Raw genomic sequence first — 15,345 nt, 5'->3', positions numbered from 1 at the left:
AGTCTTACTACTTTATTTATATGCACTTTATAACCGACTTTAATTTATTTACTCTGCTATATACATAGATTTAAGGACACCCTGCACATTATCACTTAGGATTAGGACATGATACTAATTGATAACAGAAAACATGGGTGGTTATCTAAACATTACCTCGTAACTGTTTATTTGAGATGGTGGATTCCAATTGATATCTATACATAGATCATCAACCAGTCCTTTTCTTTTGAGATGGGCAGAAATCATGGACCCATACTGATTTTATTTAATATCTAACTATTTTGTAGCTACAGTACCAATCTGAAGTGTTAACTCATATATCCATCTCATCATTCTGAAATCAAACTAAATGCAGAGTCAATTAAGCTCTAGATGCATCTCTCTAAAACACTGGGTGTTTCACATTTCTGTATTATTTGAACCTGGTGTTAAAAAATTGTATTGTGGAGCATATTAATTTAACAAACATTAAAGTTGAAATTCTAAATATGAAATCAAAGATCTCTTAATTAAGAAAACCTTTTTTTCTTAAAACAAAATTCTGTATGACAGAATCAGACAAAATTGAATACGTGCTTACCAGAAATTGAATGATAAGCCTGAGAATGAATTCAGAGTTAAAATGCAAATTAATACTCAAATTAATAGGCTGTTAAGCTAGAACTATGTCCAACTTCTCAGAACTGAAACATGTTTACTTAAGATACTTTTCCAGGATACTTCAGTTATGAAAACCTAACAACATCTATTACTTTAGTAATAGATGCCAAATCTGCTTCTAATTCTGCAGTTATTATGAATGATTTTGTTGTGTTGTAACTGCTATTTTGAGATTTCCTCAGCTACAGAGCTATTATCATTAAAACAAATCGGAAGAGATCTCAGCTGACATCAACCCTTTGTGAGTCTTTGGAATCTTTTTGAATTTAAAGATGATATATAAATAAGCCCCTATTAGTTAAATACTATTATCATTAGTTAAACAATTTTATAAATGTACAAAAAAAAAAAAAATCAGAGTCATGCACATTACATAATTGAATTCACAAACAATTCACATCCTGAAAAACATGAAAATTATTGTAAGTTTATTACAGTGTAAAAGTTTTTTGTTTTAGAGATATAGTCCCCGGGATTCACGAAGGCCGATTTTCCATGCAAGAACAGTGTAAGAGCTCCTGCATGGAAAATGGCCACTGAGTGATCCAGGAAAATGCCGTTTTCACATGCACAAGTGGCCCTACATTCTTCTAGCACAGAAAACCAACAAATATACAAATCCCCTCATTTGCTGGTGAAAAACATGGAAATGAGGTGATTTTGTGATCCACCAAGCTGCCAGGTCTCCATGCTAGAACAGTGTCAGTGCAGAAATGTATTCAGCTAGTAATTGAATACACTTCTGCATCTGACAAAGCTGAGGCATGATAGCTCATGTAAAAACATGTATTATGTTTAATACACATGCCAATGGTCAAATATAAGGCCACTGGCATTAAAAACAGTTTTTTTTTTTAAATAAACTTTTTTTTTGGCCAATCTCAGCCATTTAAGCTTAGGGCAGTGGGCACAAATGGGATCGTGCCGAAAATAAAAAAAAAAATAAAAAAGAGAGAGAGAGAGAGAGAGAGAGAGAAGTCAATTTTAAGTTAATTCTACATTTTGTCATTATAGTCAATGGCATGCAGAATGTAAACAATATCAGGGAGCACTGGTTGTCAAGGGTAACTAATGACCTACACACTGGGGTATGCAAATGAGGGGAGTTATACTGAATCACAAATTTCTTCAGTGTCAGCTTGTACCAAACCGTGTAGGTGCAGCAATAGAACAGTGCAAGTGTAAGAGCTGAATGACTTCATATGGGGGGGGGTGTCATGCTTGCTGTAAGCTCATTGGCGCTCTGTGACCCATGTTTGCCCATAGCTAAGCACAGCTAAGGAAGGGGGTATGTCAGATGTGCCTGAGCACTGTGTACATAGCCTAAACTGGTGTGCGCGCCATGCACCGAGATTTAAACAAAAAAAAAGAAATGGCAGCGCTGTTGACATTTGAGCACTAGGTATGTGCAGCACACCTCAAAGCTTAAATAGGGATGAACTGGAAAGGAAGGCAGTCAAGGAGAACTAGCATAGCTGGCAGGTGGAATGTATCACAATCATCCACTTAGTCATGCAGCAGTCCAGCACACTACTATAAACTATGCAAATACCCTACAGACTGTTTTTTCCCACAAACTATACACCACCGGTGTACATAGATGGGCAATTTTTACCTGGCAAAACTAACTTAAAATGTTACAGGCTGCTGCTGCTTTACTCCATCAATATGTGCTAGAGACTCAGGGTGGTGAGGAGAAGAATGCTGACAACTGACCCACAGTGAGGAGGAGGAGAAGAGTGCACAGACCCAGGGTAACCTATCAGGGCCTACATGAGCTGGAGAGAAAGGAGTGCTATAGGGTGGACAGGGACATCCTACAGCAAATTGCTGAGCTGTGCCGGCCATGCTTCACACACAGAACTAATAGAGGAGAACCCATCCCAATGGATAAGAAGATATGTCTAGGCTTAAGAATATTAGCCATAGGTACCTTCCAAAGACCAACTGAAGATATCATGGGGGTCTGAAACGAATCAGCATCCACAGTACTCCACCAGTTCCTGGATGCCATGACACCACATGCCAATGAGCACATTTATTTCCCCACCATCCGTGAGCTGTTGACCAGAAGTATGCGTCTCTTCCACTGTATAGCAGAATTCCCTGAGGTAGTTGGTGCTATAGACTGCACGCATATCTACATCAAAGCATCACCCAGTGAGCAGGGTAGAGTCTACATAAACAACAAGAGCTTTCCCTCCATCACCCGCCAGGTCATGTGCGATGCCCAGGGCATTATCATGAATCTGTGTGCTGGCAGTCCTGGAAGCTATCATGACACCCACATCTTGCATTGCTCACAGCTGTATCAGGCATTTGCCAGTGGGGACATCCCACATGGCCATCTAGTGGGAGATGCTGGCTATGCACTGGAGCCGTGGCTGATGACACCCATCAGAAATTCACACACACCTGAACAAGAACATCATAATGAGGCACACGCACAAACCAGGATCATTATAGAGTGTGTGTTTGGGATGCTCAAGTCACGGTTTCACTGCTTTGACATATCCGGTGGAGCCTTCCAGTACTCTCCAGGTACAAGTACATAAATGTTCATAGTATGTGCCATGCTACACAATATCATCCTGTGGAAGCAGCTGCAGCAGAAACAGCATGGAGCAGGGCCACACAGCCCCTCACCATTGCCAAGGCCAGCACAGGCATAGAGGGACTTGAGGAGTATTATCCTGAGCCTGGCCCTGTACGCAGAAGGAGGTGTGCCCAGTATGCCCAGGCCTTGGCAAAGAAACAATGCATAGCACGCACACTGACACTGTAAGGACCCAGGGACTGACACCTCTCTCTGACTCACACATACAGTAAAAGGGATGCCAAACATTACACTACCTGAGCTTTACCATATACAGGGAGTGTACTGTGTGCATCCAACATAGTCAGCCCTCCAGCACTGTCCTCAATACTGCTCAGGAACAAGGTAAGTCACCCTTCCTATCAATTACTGAATGGAGTAGTATGTTTACATACTTGTATGCATGATATGGATGCAAGCATGCAAGGGAACTGGGTGGCTGAATGGGATAGCAGCAGACAGCTATATGGGTCAGCAGGAAATTCATAACAAATACCGGTGCCAACATACTAGGCAGCACTACACAAGGTGGCATCCCCCACTGCAGTACATGTGATGGCCCAATGAACTGTGGGTGTCAATAGGTCACACACATGGATGTCAATGAGGGTCACATATCCACCACCAGCCTCACCCAGCAGGACAGGTGTAGATGACCATGAAGAAAGGCTGGGCTAAGGCCCCCAAATGATGGCAATGGTGAACAAGCATCTACCAGACCTACACAGACATACTACAACAGGTCTGGCAGTTGCATTCCAGTTCTAAAGGATAAGAAGTCTAAAACTGAAATATATGCTATTAGGATCTAACATGTGTACTCTACTGATATGCCTCCTTTCTGCATAATAATTCACAATACAATATGAGATGGAAGCCAACAGAGTAACCGAAATACCAGTACAGTCATTGCAAATGTTTAAAGTCTGTAGTTGCACACCTCCCACAATCCCACGTAGAAATACAGTAACAGATGCCTACAGCACTCTCAAATGGCCTACAGTCCTCTGGCAAAGGCCTATGCATCACCCATAGTGCCAATGTACAGAATGTCAGGGGGCCCAACTAACCATTTAACACAGCAAACAGAAAACAAATGCAAGGTCATGTTGACAAATGCCAGTAGCATGCCTACCCATGTCCTAAAGCAAGGACTGTGGACCAGGCCATAAATACTACTGGGATAAAGGCCCAACTGTAGGGATACCTCTGATATATTGCTTGCATAATGTTAGGAAGAGGAGAGAATAACAGAGGGGGGGGGGTGGAAGCATTGATGTCACGGAGTGTGTGAAGTCTGAAACTGTAATGTCCACCCATGCTACTCCCTGACTGCAAATCCATGAATGGATAGCCACAAAACTGCTTGTAAACCACAATGTGAAGGTAAACTGACCAGATATATGAGTCCTGCCTCTGGATAACCTGTGTGTATCTTTACAGCTGAGTGGTATGGACCCAGCAGAATATGGCCATTCCGTGCAGTTGAGAAAAGCACAAGGAGGGGATCCCCAGCCAGCTTACTAACAAGGTGCTTGACCATTTACACAGAACCAGCGTTCTATTGTCTGTAGCTACCCCTCCACAATGGCCGATGTGTGCCATTATGTGTAGTCTATATGCCCCTGAATATTGGTCTCAGCTTCATTCATCTTGTATTTCCCTGGTAAATAACTGTGTGGAAAGAATGATAACTGTCAGTAGTTCATGACATGATACATCACAGTGTAAAACAGTACATATGTCAGAAAATCTATGCTACAACCAAACATGTCACACAAGCAGCACAGATGGCAAAGTTACAGTATTCCTCATATGTTATGCCTATTGTGTCTCCATATTGGCAACCTATTTACAGATATCCTGCAGAAACAGTTTGCTAGATGCAGTTGTAGCACGGAAAGCCCTGAACTGGAGTCCAACCCTCCCTGGAATGGATGCACATATTCAATATAGAAGGTCATACCGGGTATGCTCCTACACTTAAAATGAAGCCCATGTCTCACAACACAGTAGACTACAGATATTGGTTATTCATAGCTGGCTGTGTACACACATCAAATTGTACACCATTATACTTCACACACCCATTGGATAGGAATACTCACACATATCTAAGGCCAACATAATATAATATGTCAAACATACACACACAGAGATGTGGAGAAGAGAAAGACAGACAGTGGCAGAGAAAATCCCATTATGAGGTCTTTCCCACCCAGTACACATCCCATTAGCCTATATCACATGATGTGTCGATGTAATTCCTTGTAGAAATACCTTTGGTTAGCCTCAGCCCTGTAGTCTCAGTGGTGCTTGTGATAACTGTTTAACACTACAGTACAAATAAGTATCCATGTAGCAGTTGTTATCTCAGTCCTATCAAATGTAAAGCTGTGTGTGAGTGTGTGTTTCTAGATGAATGTGGCTGAGGCCATTCACACTCACTAAACTTCCCTTACCCCTCCTTCAGCACTGTTGCTGATGTCACTCACCTTCAAAGACACCTTTGGACTGTTCTCCAGCATTTGAGCTTCATGATGCATGAGATAACTGTGTAATACTTTAGTGTAGCAAACTAGTTAGGTAGGAGTTCTCACACTGGACCTAGCAATTGTGAAAATGTGTGTGTTTGTGTGAGAAAGTGCATGTATCTTTGTGGAGTCCTGATTTTGTGGTCAGTGACACTTAATACACTTCCCGTACCCCTCCTTTAGCACTGCTGCTGATGTCACTCACCTTCAAAGATACCTTTGGACAACTCTCCAACATGTAAGCTCTGTGATAAATGCAGAACAATGTAGTAACAGTTGCTACCAAGGTAGGGTGTGAATCTTATTCCTGGCAAGGGTTTGTGTGTGTACATATATATATGTCCGTACCTTAAAGATTTTGGCCCCATTTACACCCAGTCCACTTCTCAGTGCCTGACTTTAGCAGTCCTGCAGATATCATTCACCTTAGAAGTACCTGTTGGCAACACTAAGCCATGAAAGAGTGGTGATGCATGTGGTAAATGTATGTCTTATTGCTCTGAAAACATAGTTATATTGAGGTTTGAATCTCACTCCTGGTAAATGTGTGTGTAGTGTAACATGTTTTGTGAAATCTCTCACCCACTACATCATCCAACGCCAGTATTTACAAGGGCTAGTGATGTTCCTCACCATAGAAGTACCTTGAGACAATATCCATCCTGTAAGCTCCATGGTGTGTGGGGTAAATGTGCAACACTGTAGTAGCGATACATAGCTAGGCAGGGGGTTGAGACTCAGTACTGACAAGTGTGTGTGTGTTTGTCACCAGTACCTTGTGTGGGTGTTGGTGTGATTGTGTAATAACAGCATCCCTTGGGAGATAAGTTTTGCTAAATTATTATATTGAGGACCTAGTATATGTCCCAATGTCCACATTACAAGACCAATAGTTGTCAAACATCATAGAGGTTGGTGTAGACAATTTACAGCCCTAAATATCTAATGCCATGTGCATTGACTATGTGACAGTATGGATTAGTGAACAATACAGGCAATCCTTCTAATACTCAGAGACCACTCTCCACCCATGAATCATACACAAACACACTTGGCTAGGCAGCAACCAGTATATTCGTAGTTCTCTTGCAAATTGCATCACTGATAGTACCCATGGTGTGACTGCAGTGGACTACATGCCTGTTGACCACAACAGTGCCACTGACATCAGAAAGTACTTTGATGTGTTACATCTCCTGATTGTGTGTTATCCACAAGTAAAAGGACATGGCACCCTGTTCCATCCCCCCAGCAGCCCAATCGATGCCATGTTCAACACTGGATGCCTGCAACAACTGTAGAGTCTGCAAATGTACCTTACAAAGGGAATACCATGCCTTATACACATGGCCTGTATAGACAGATACCAATAACTCCAATGAATCCCCGTATTGTATTGTCTATGTAGGTGCAATCACTACCTCAGTTACATAGCCAGGTCTCACCAAATAAGGTCAGGAATGCTACTTCTGAAGATACCAATCTGTCCACACAACATGCCCCTGAGACCTCAAGCACACTTCCACACTTCAAAGAACATGCATGTGGGATGTGCACAACCCAAACTCTATCCATGTTATGGAATATAAATCACATAAATGTGAAGCAGTGCACATCACTGGCCACCCACAATAGAAATCTGGATGAGTGGATGGGAAATACAATACACACCCCTGGGGACCACTCCAGTGACTATCCTCCTGAGCCACACTGGGGACTATTTTCATGTGGCCCGATGCCAGGGTATTCCCTTGGGGTAGCCTTGTACAGCCTTCAGGCCCATTCAGCTACTACACACCTATGAAGCAATGAACCTATGGGTCTCAGTACTGGCAAATATGTGTGTGTGTGTGTGTGTGTGTGTGTGTGTGTGTGTGTGTGTGTGTGTGTGTGTGTGTGTGTGTGTGTGTGTGTGTGTGTGTGTGTGTGTGTGTGTGTGTGTGTGTGTGTGTTTATGTGAATAGTAATCTCAGTGTGTTTGGTTGATGAATATCCCCTGTGGCTGTGGATATTAGCAATTGGAGGTGTGTCCAAACCACAACACGTACCATTCCCCATTCTACAACAGATGTTGTAAATCAACATATACTTATGTACAACCCTCAGCCCTACAATCTGTGAGGCATATGCAATCACTGTGTTACAGACCGAGGATTTCTGTGCACATACAGTACCCTGCCTATGACATGGTGGATGTGCTACCACACTGCCATACCCCATGGTTTTGCTGCAGGGCCACATCCTGGTCACAAACAGATGCCTAGAACAGAGATGAGATACAGCATGTGAGAACACATTCAGTCAGCACTTCATTTGTGGGGGGAGAGAAGGGTAAATTTGGCATTGAATGTGTTGCCAAGACTGTGGCCAATCTCTGTTGTCGCAGGATAGGTATTAGCATTGTGCAGTAACTCGCAGCACTTGTGTTTAATGCTGTGGTCATTGTTGATGTAACTATCAAAGGCTGTTGTGACTGTCGTCAGTGTCTGCTACATGTCTGCTCTCATAGGTGCCTGTAGGGGATTCCATGAGGGATCCAAAGTTGAGTTTGAGGCTAATAAGGGAGTTCAACAGTCATGGGACACCACCTTTCCCTGCAACAGTGTCCTCTTTCTGATGTACACTTTACAGGGGACCATCACATTATCTCCCAGTGTTTGGAGGACAGTGTCTGGGTTTTGTTGGCTTTGGCTAGTACCATGGATTCATGTACCTGTTTGTACAGTGCCTATGTGTATGATTCCACATTCATGCAGCTATTTCCCATTGCCATGTGTGCAGTGAAGACATCCACCCCTGATTTCATGGCTGCAAAGTCAGCTTTGGAGAGGTTTTGCAAGGTGTTTACCTTTGTGGGGGGTGTGGCTGACATGTTGAGTTCCGTGTTTATTACAGCATGTGTGAATCTCACCATGCAGGGATTGGCATCTGTGGATGAGCAACAGTCCCATATTTAAGTAGTTAACACAGGTCAACGTTGTTGCATCCTCTACCGGGGGTCAGTATGAGTTGGTCCAGGGCAAAGGAAATGATGAATCCCAGAAGTGTTGGGCCACTGTACTGGTGCTTGGCTACTTTCCCCAGGTGATGGAGGGTTAGTTGAAGATTCATACTATGTCAGTGTTGTGATGGACAATCATAAATGGCAGAGTGTCGAGGAATGTGCATTGACAGTCTAGGTACATAGATGTGGACCCATAGCAGGCTATGGTCTGGACTGCAATATTACCCCAAGGCAGTTGTACTGGAAGTATCTCCAGTGCATTATGATGGGATGCTAATCTGGAGGTGTTCCTTGCCATAATGAATATGGAGACAACACCACCTGTGGAGGTGTGGTGTGGTCCATGTTTGGGGGCTGACAGCTGTGGAATGTGTCATAGTGTGATAATGCAAGTCTGCTGTCTGCTGCTGTGAACCACCTCTCCATTACATCAGACATGTGTCCTCCACTCAAATGACTGCTATGAGTGACTGCATCCTGACAGTTAGATGTTTACTGTAGAGCAGCATGACCCTCATAGTGCATACATGTGCAGCTGTTATGGTGGTAATAACATTAGGCAGTGACAGATGTAGGACATCTGTGGCAAGTCATTGGGTTCTGTCAATCATTTCATCCCAAGCAGAGAGGTACTAGATGCCCTGAGAATGACACATAACACATAAGCCAATGTTGCAGTGAATCATCTGTTGATAGTACCACAGCATCATTTTGGGTGACAGCGGTACACTGCCCAGGGCTACTGTCACACCTGCATAGACCACATAATCAGAGAGTTCAACCATGTCTCTTGTCATGTAGTCCAGGGAGGTGAGTCCCAGGTCATTCACAAACACATGGATATAGAGTGATACTTGTAGTTGTTGTGGAGTACCATAACAGGGTGTGTCATGTGTTGGATGCTGGCATGTGATAGATATTTGGCTGTTACCTGCTCCATATTCAACTTAGTGAGTGGGATATGTGTGTGCCTCAGTACTGAGTTACCCATGATCACTGTATTGTGCAAGGTGGTTAGGCTTAGGAGTTTAAGTTGAGGGCACACTGTATAGGTTAAATATGTGTCCCTTGGCATGTGCCATGTCACCGTGTCTGAATGGGTGTCTGTCCTGCTGGTCTGTGCTGTTTAGGTAAATGTCTATTGAGTGCTTCTAGGAAGGTAGGTGTGTGGCTTTTCACTGTATGTCATTGCTGTCAAAGTGGATGTCATGGTGAGATACATGTTCCACATGGTGTGGTGCAGGTGTTGATCTTATCTTCTTGACCTGCTAGTTCAGTCTTTGCTGGAGAGTGCATATGTCCACATTGGGTGATATATCGGTAACCCTCACAGGTCTGATTGTTTGGAGTTTAGAGTGGAGGGTTTTCTGTGTACATGAGGCAGTTGCAACAGTGCATCAGAATGGATATGTGCACAAGGTTAATGGGTGAAAGCACAGATAACCGCCCTTCAAACATGCCAGGAGGGGTGAACATAACTAGTAAGTATTGGGGCTACATCTGTGATGAATGCGTACTGCTGGAAACCCCCAGGTGTGCCACACTTCTTGATACAATAACCTGGTGAAGTGCCATGCCATAATGCTAGTTGAAGTGCAAGACAGGAAGAACTAGCATGATGTACAAGTGGAACAGAAGGCAGACTGTCTGCCACCTGTAATACTTTACCACAGCTGTGCAATTAGCAGCTTTGGCCATTTGAAAATGCTGTATACACTGTAGCACGTGCAGTAACTGTGTAGCACTGTAATAAACCTACCTCGATAAGCAGGAGTTCTAATCCCACTTCTGCCAAGTGTGCGTGCGAATCTTGTATTGTCTGGCTTATACCATTTTTTACCTGTGTAGTACCCTTTACACTTCCCTTCACTCCAATTTAGTAGTCTTGTTGATGTCATCCACCATAGAAGTACCTTTGGAAGTGGTGAAAAAATATAAGCTCTGTGGCACGTCTAATAACTGAGTAGCACTATGGGCAGAATACCTAGATAGGCAACAGTTCTAGTCTCAATACTGGCACGTGTGTGTGTGAATCATGTACTGTTTGGCTTAGACCATTTTTGACCTGTGTACTACCCTTTACACTTCCCTTCACTCCAATTTACTAGTACTGTTGATGTCATCCACCGTAGAAGTACTTTTGGAAGAGGAGGAAATTTATAATCTCCGTGGTGTGTCTGATAACTGCGTAGCACTATAGTAAGCATACATAAATAAGCAGGAGTTTTAATCCTAATGGTTGCAACTGTTTGTGTGTGTGTGAGGATCATATCTTGTGTTGCTTATATCATTTTGATGTGTATACCATACACAGCTGGTGACCACCTCCCTCTGCCATTACTTTATATAGTGTGGTAACAGCATCTGCCTCACATGCCACAGGTTAAACCATTGTGCAGTCCTCTGTACAGATGTGTCTGGAATATCCATATGTTTGCAACCTATATGTCGTCAGAAGTGTTCTGTGTGCCTTAACAATGCCCAGGTATGTGATACTATAGCCAAATAGGCCACAGTGAGAGTAATGACACATATGGCAACATGAGGTATCATACCTGACTGCAACATCATGCTGATACAATGTCTGCTGCCCTCACAGGTGGCCAGCCTTGTAGATGCAATACACGAGTCCAGAAGTTTGGTTTTACAAGTGCACTGTTCCTGTTATGGGTCACATTAAAGGCTGGAAGAGGTGTGGACTTTCATATTGTGGTCCTAATTAGTATGTAACAGGAATACCTTGCATCTTAAGAGGGGTGTGTACACAGTTTATGTGCACTGTATACCACTAATGTGTCACACATGACCCTACCTTAGGCTGTTTGTCCTGCCCATTTTGCTGGCCTCTGTCCAGATGTCTTGGCACTGTCAAGTTCAGAGGTATGCTACAGGAATGTTGAATTCAAGTCAGATAGGCCCCAGTGGTGACCACTGTGATGCAATACAGTTAACCCCAGCACAAGTGAACATGCATAACAAGCAATATAGCTATTACTGATGATTGTGTGCATGGTAAATTTCATACGATTCCCATGCCTGAGGTATTTGCCAGGCAACAACAAACCAATGTCATACTTACCAGCTTCAGGCTGCTGTCCCATATGCAGACCAGAGGGTCCTGGGTAGTTGTGAGAGGGACCTATTGTCAGCCGACTCACTTGTGGCCTTGTTACAGGATGGATGCAGCATGTCTGCACATCTACAGTACTAACTGCAATAATACACAATGTCCTGTCCTCATCATAGATGTGCACCTCTGTGCATTAGAAAACCCCATTCACGACTGCAATTGGACCTGACACATGCATGTAGATACAATCCAGATACATGTATGTCTGATACATTAGTGTACTAATCCCGACTGGGCCATTACCTGCATGCTTCTCGTCCACTGTGTATGTGCAACCCACCTCCACAATGCTTGCTTCAGTGTCATGGCTTGTGCATTGTGTGTGTGCCCCAAGTTTGGTGAGGAGCTCCTCGGTCAGTGTCAGTGAGGGCTGGATGGCTGGGACCCACCTGTGGCTAGCCGGTCCCTCGCTTCAGCAGAAGCCCATTGACGGGCTTTGTGGATGAGGTTGGTGGCCCGATGCTGCACATGCTCATAAGTTCTGCTGATCAGCCCGGCATCATTTACCCTATGGACCACACTGTTCCACAGGGCAGTCCTCTCCCACACATCTTCTGCTCTCCATTCAAATAACAGGGCATAATGTCCAATCACATATTGGGTGATTGTGTCAGTTTCCCCAACAGGGAATGCTGGTAGGCGAGCACTCTGTATGTTACCTGGAAGACATAAACAGGAAAAAGGTCACAGGACCTCATACGGTTGTCAAAATGCACATCAACAGTGGTTATTACTTGCAAATAATCCACACTACACCAAAACCCTATAAGCTATCATGGTTATAGAAACTTGTATTACACACCTGTCCCTGAGCTATCTTTGTCCTCCCGTGTTGGACACTTGATTGCATAATCCTCTATTCTCCATTAATTTCTGTGTAGTGGGTTGACAGTGGGCATCTTCTATGTGGATGGTGTGTGGATGGTGGCAGGTCTGTTTTTGACTGTAGTGTGTGATGGAGCTGTGAGCACAGGCCTGAATTCATGTAGGAGGCAAACAGTGATGTTATTATGCCCCATGGAGAAATGCTGTTGTTGCCATCAGTAGGCAATATGTACATGCTCACTATTGCTGAGTGGAGGAGTGTGGTTGATGGACATATCCCCCTGTACAACTGGGGTGGACAGGGTGGCGATTTTCCCACCTAACCTGTGTGAATCAGGTTACTTATATCTATGGCATGTGTGTATGAGGTTTTCTTTACCCCCAGTATAGAGTAAATTGTGTTGTTTCCTCTGAGGCTTACGACTTATGTGGAGGCACAGTTGCAATTGTCCTTGGTGGTGTGGAAATGTCTGATTCATAGCCATAGTCAGCCTTACAGGAAGTCACCTGTGAGCTTACATGTTTGCTCAGATAGAGGTAGAGTTGCTTCCAAGTTGTTGCCTGCACCTATGTGTCCCTGTACAGCCAATATAGCGACCTATTATGTGATTTGTGTATTGCTGCTGTCCACCAAAGGGGATTACTCTACCTTGGTGGAGGCTGGATATACAGGTCAGGCACTTCTGTGTCTATATAGCTACAGTGGATATAAAGGGTAGACACCCCTGTTGCACTGACTGGTATTTGTGCAATGGAACATGACACCACGATAACTCATTTCATAACAATTCCCACATATATGTGACCTATAGCTTGTACAAATCAATTGAAAACACAACAATCCGGTCTGTGAAAACATATGGAAATAATACTCAGTACAATAAGCCAGTTGAAAGAATGTGCACACCCTTAAACTGATATGTTGAGTATGCACGTCTTGAGATGGTTACAGCATTCATCCATCTTGGTCTGGATTCTAACGTCATAGCATATCTTCACTTAGCAATAGTTGCTCACCTTCTAAGAAACACCTTTGATTGTATTTCAATGTAATTGTACAGGTTAGGGGTCATATTCAAGATGAGAAACATTATGAAATTATCTTACGTGGTCTGATTGTCATACAGCACACATACGTGGCATTCCAACAGGGGTATGTACACTTGTGATATCCACTGTATATAGGTGCTGATATATAGCTGGTAGTGATAGGCATGGACAGAGGGTCATAACACAGGTGGACACTTCTCTAATTAATACCTGATAATCATGCCTACTCTAGAACCCATATCAGTGTCAGGGCAATGCAACAACCAGTAGCTGTACACATTTATATCTGTTGTATGCACTGACACTGATATTACACACATCTGCAACATGTGCAACCTTTTAACCTGACTGCTTGAAACCCATGTGATTAGTTTTGTTCCTTCCAGCTGAACATATGTATACATACATGTGCTCAGGGGATACCTGGTATACATTTCTGTTGTATGTTAGTATGGCAGACTGCATTTACAGTCTTGCTGCTCAGTCATACTTCTCAACCTGTTACAGCAGTATGTCTGGACAATGGCACACATAAATGGTTGTCAAAAGGGATATCAGTATTGATACTGTATTAATATAGCTGCACCATACATTAGTACGTTGATTGCACAGTAGAGCTTGAAATCACTGTGATAACCTGGAAGATGTCCAACAGTCATAAGTAGGCTATTATGTTACAATGTCATTGCTCACGGACCTGCCAGTGATTTGGCTGACATCACACAGGTATATGTGTATGTGACTACAGATATCTGTCACAAATGTGCTTATTGTCCAGCAGAACACTGTACAGTTGAATGTTATTAATTCACTATATCACATGTAGTTCAACACACATGTCTGCAACAGTACTTTACTATGCACAAACCCTCTATAAGGCTCTCAGCTTTACAAGGCAAACATGTGTCATACTCATAATCACAGGTAACATGGACATGGAAAACATCCCATTAACTGGCCTAGCAGCGGCACAGTCACAACTGTTTGACAGACACCCCTGCGGTTGTCATATATGAGCTGTCCTTTCCCAGGGTGAGTCAAGATCCTAAGGTGTTATCCTACCTTGAAACCTCTCAGAGCATCACATCTGGACAAAGCCTAAAATGATGGTGGATAAATAGGGGCAGACTTTAAATATTCCTGTTACAAACATAGGAAGTTTGTAGAATGATACATTTTGAATTACTATGAATATTCTTAATGATGTGGAGTCTTAAATGCAAGTGTTTGTCATTACTTGATGACTTCAAATCATAGCTATTTGCCAGAAAAGTACAGATTTCAGGAGGAACAGACAAAATATATGATGGTAAAATGTGGACATTCTGTGAAGATCTGTACAGTTGAGAGATATAGCTGTGATCTTTCCCACTGCAGAGAGGGCCAGATGCTATAGCCATAGCACCTGCTTAGCAGGACATTAGTACAGCATGTCTTGTTGGGACATATATTCCTCCAAATAATATTTCCCATTATTACAGACCAAGTACATTTAATTACTTGCTTCCATGTTCCACTTACCTTTTTTCTTTCTTCTCTTTTC

This window comes from Protopterus annectens, chromosome 9.part0, assembly GCF_019279795.1.
Source record: "Protopterus annectens isolate FY-2018-M chromosome 9.part0, PAN1.0, whole genome shotgun sequence".
In the NCBI taxonomy this organism is placed as follows: domain Eukaryota; kingdom Metazoa; phylum Chordata; order Ceratodontiformes; family Protopteridae; genus Protopterus; species Protopterus annectens.
This window is presented reverse-complemented; position numbering follows the sequence as displayed.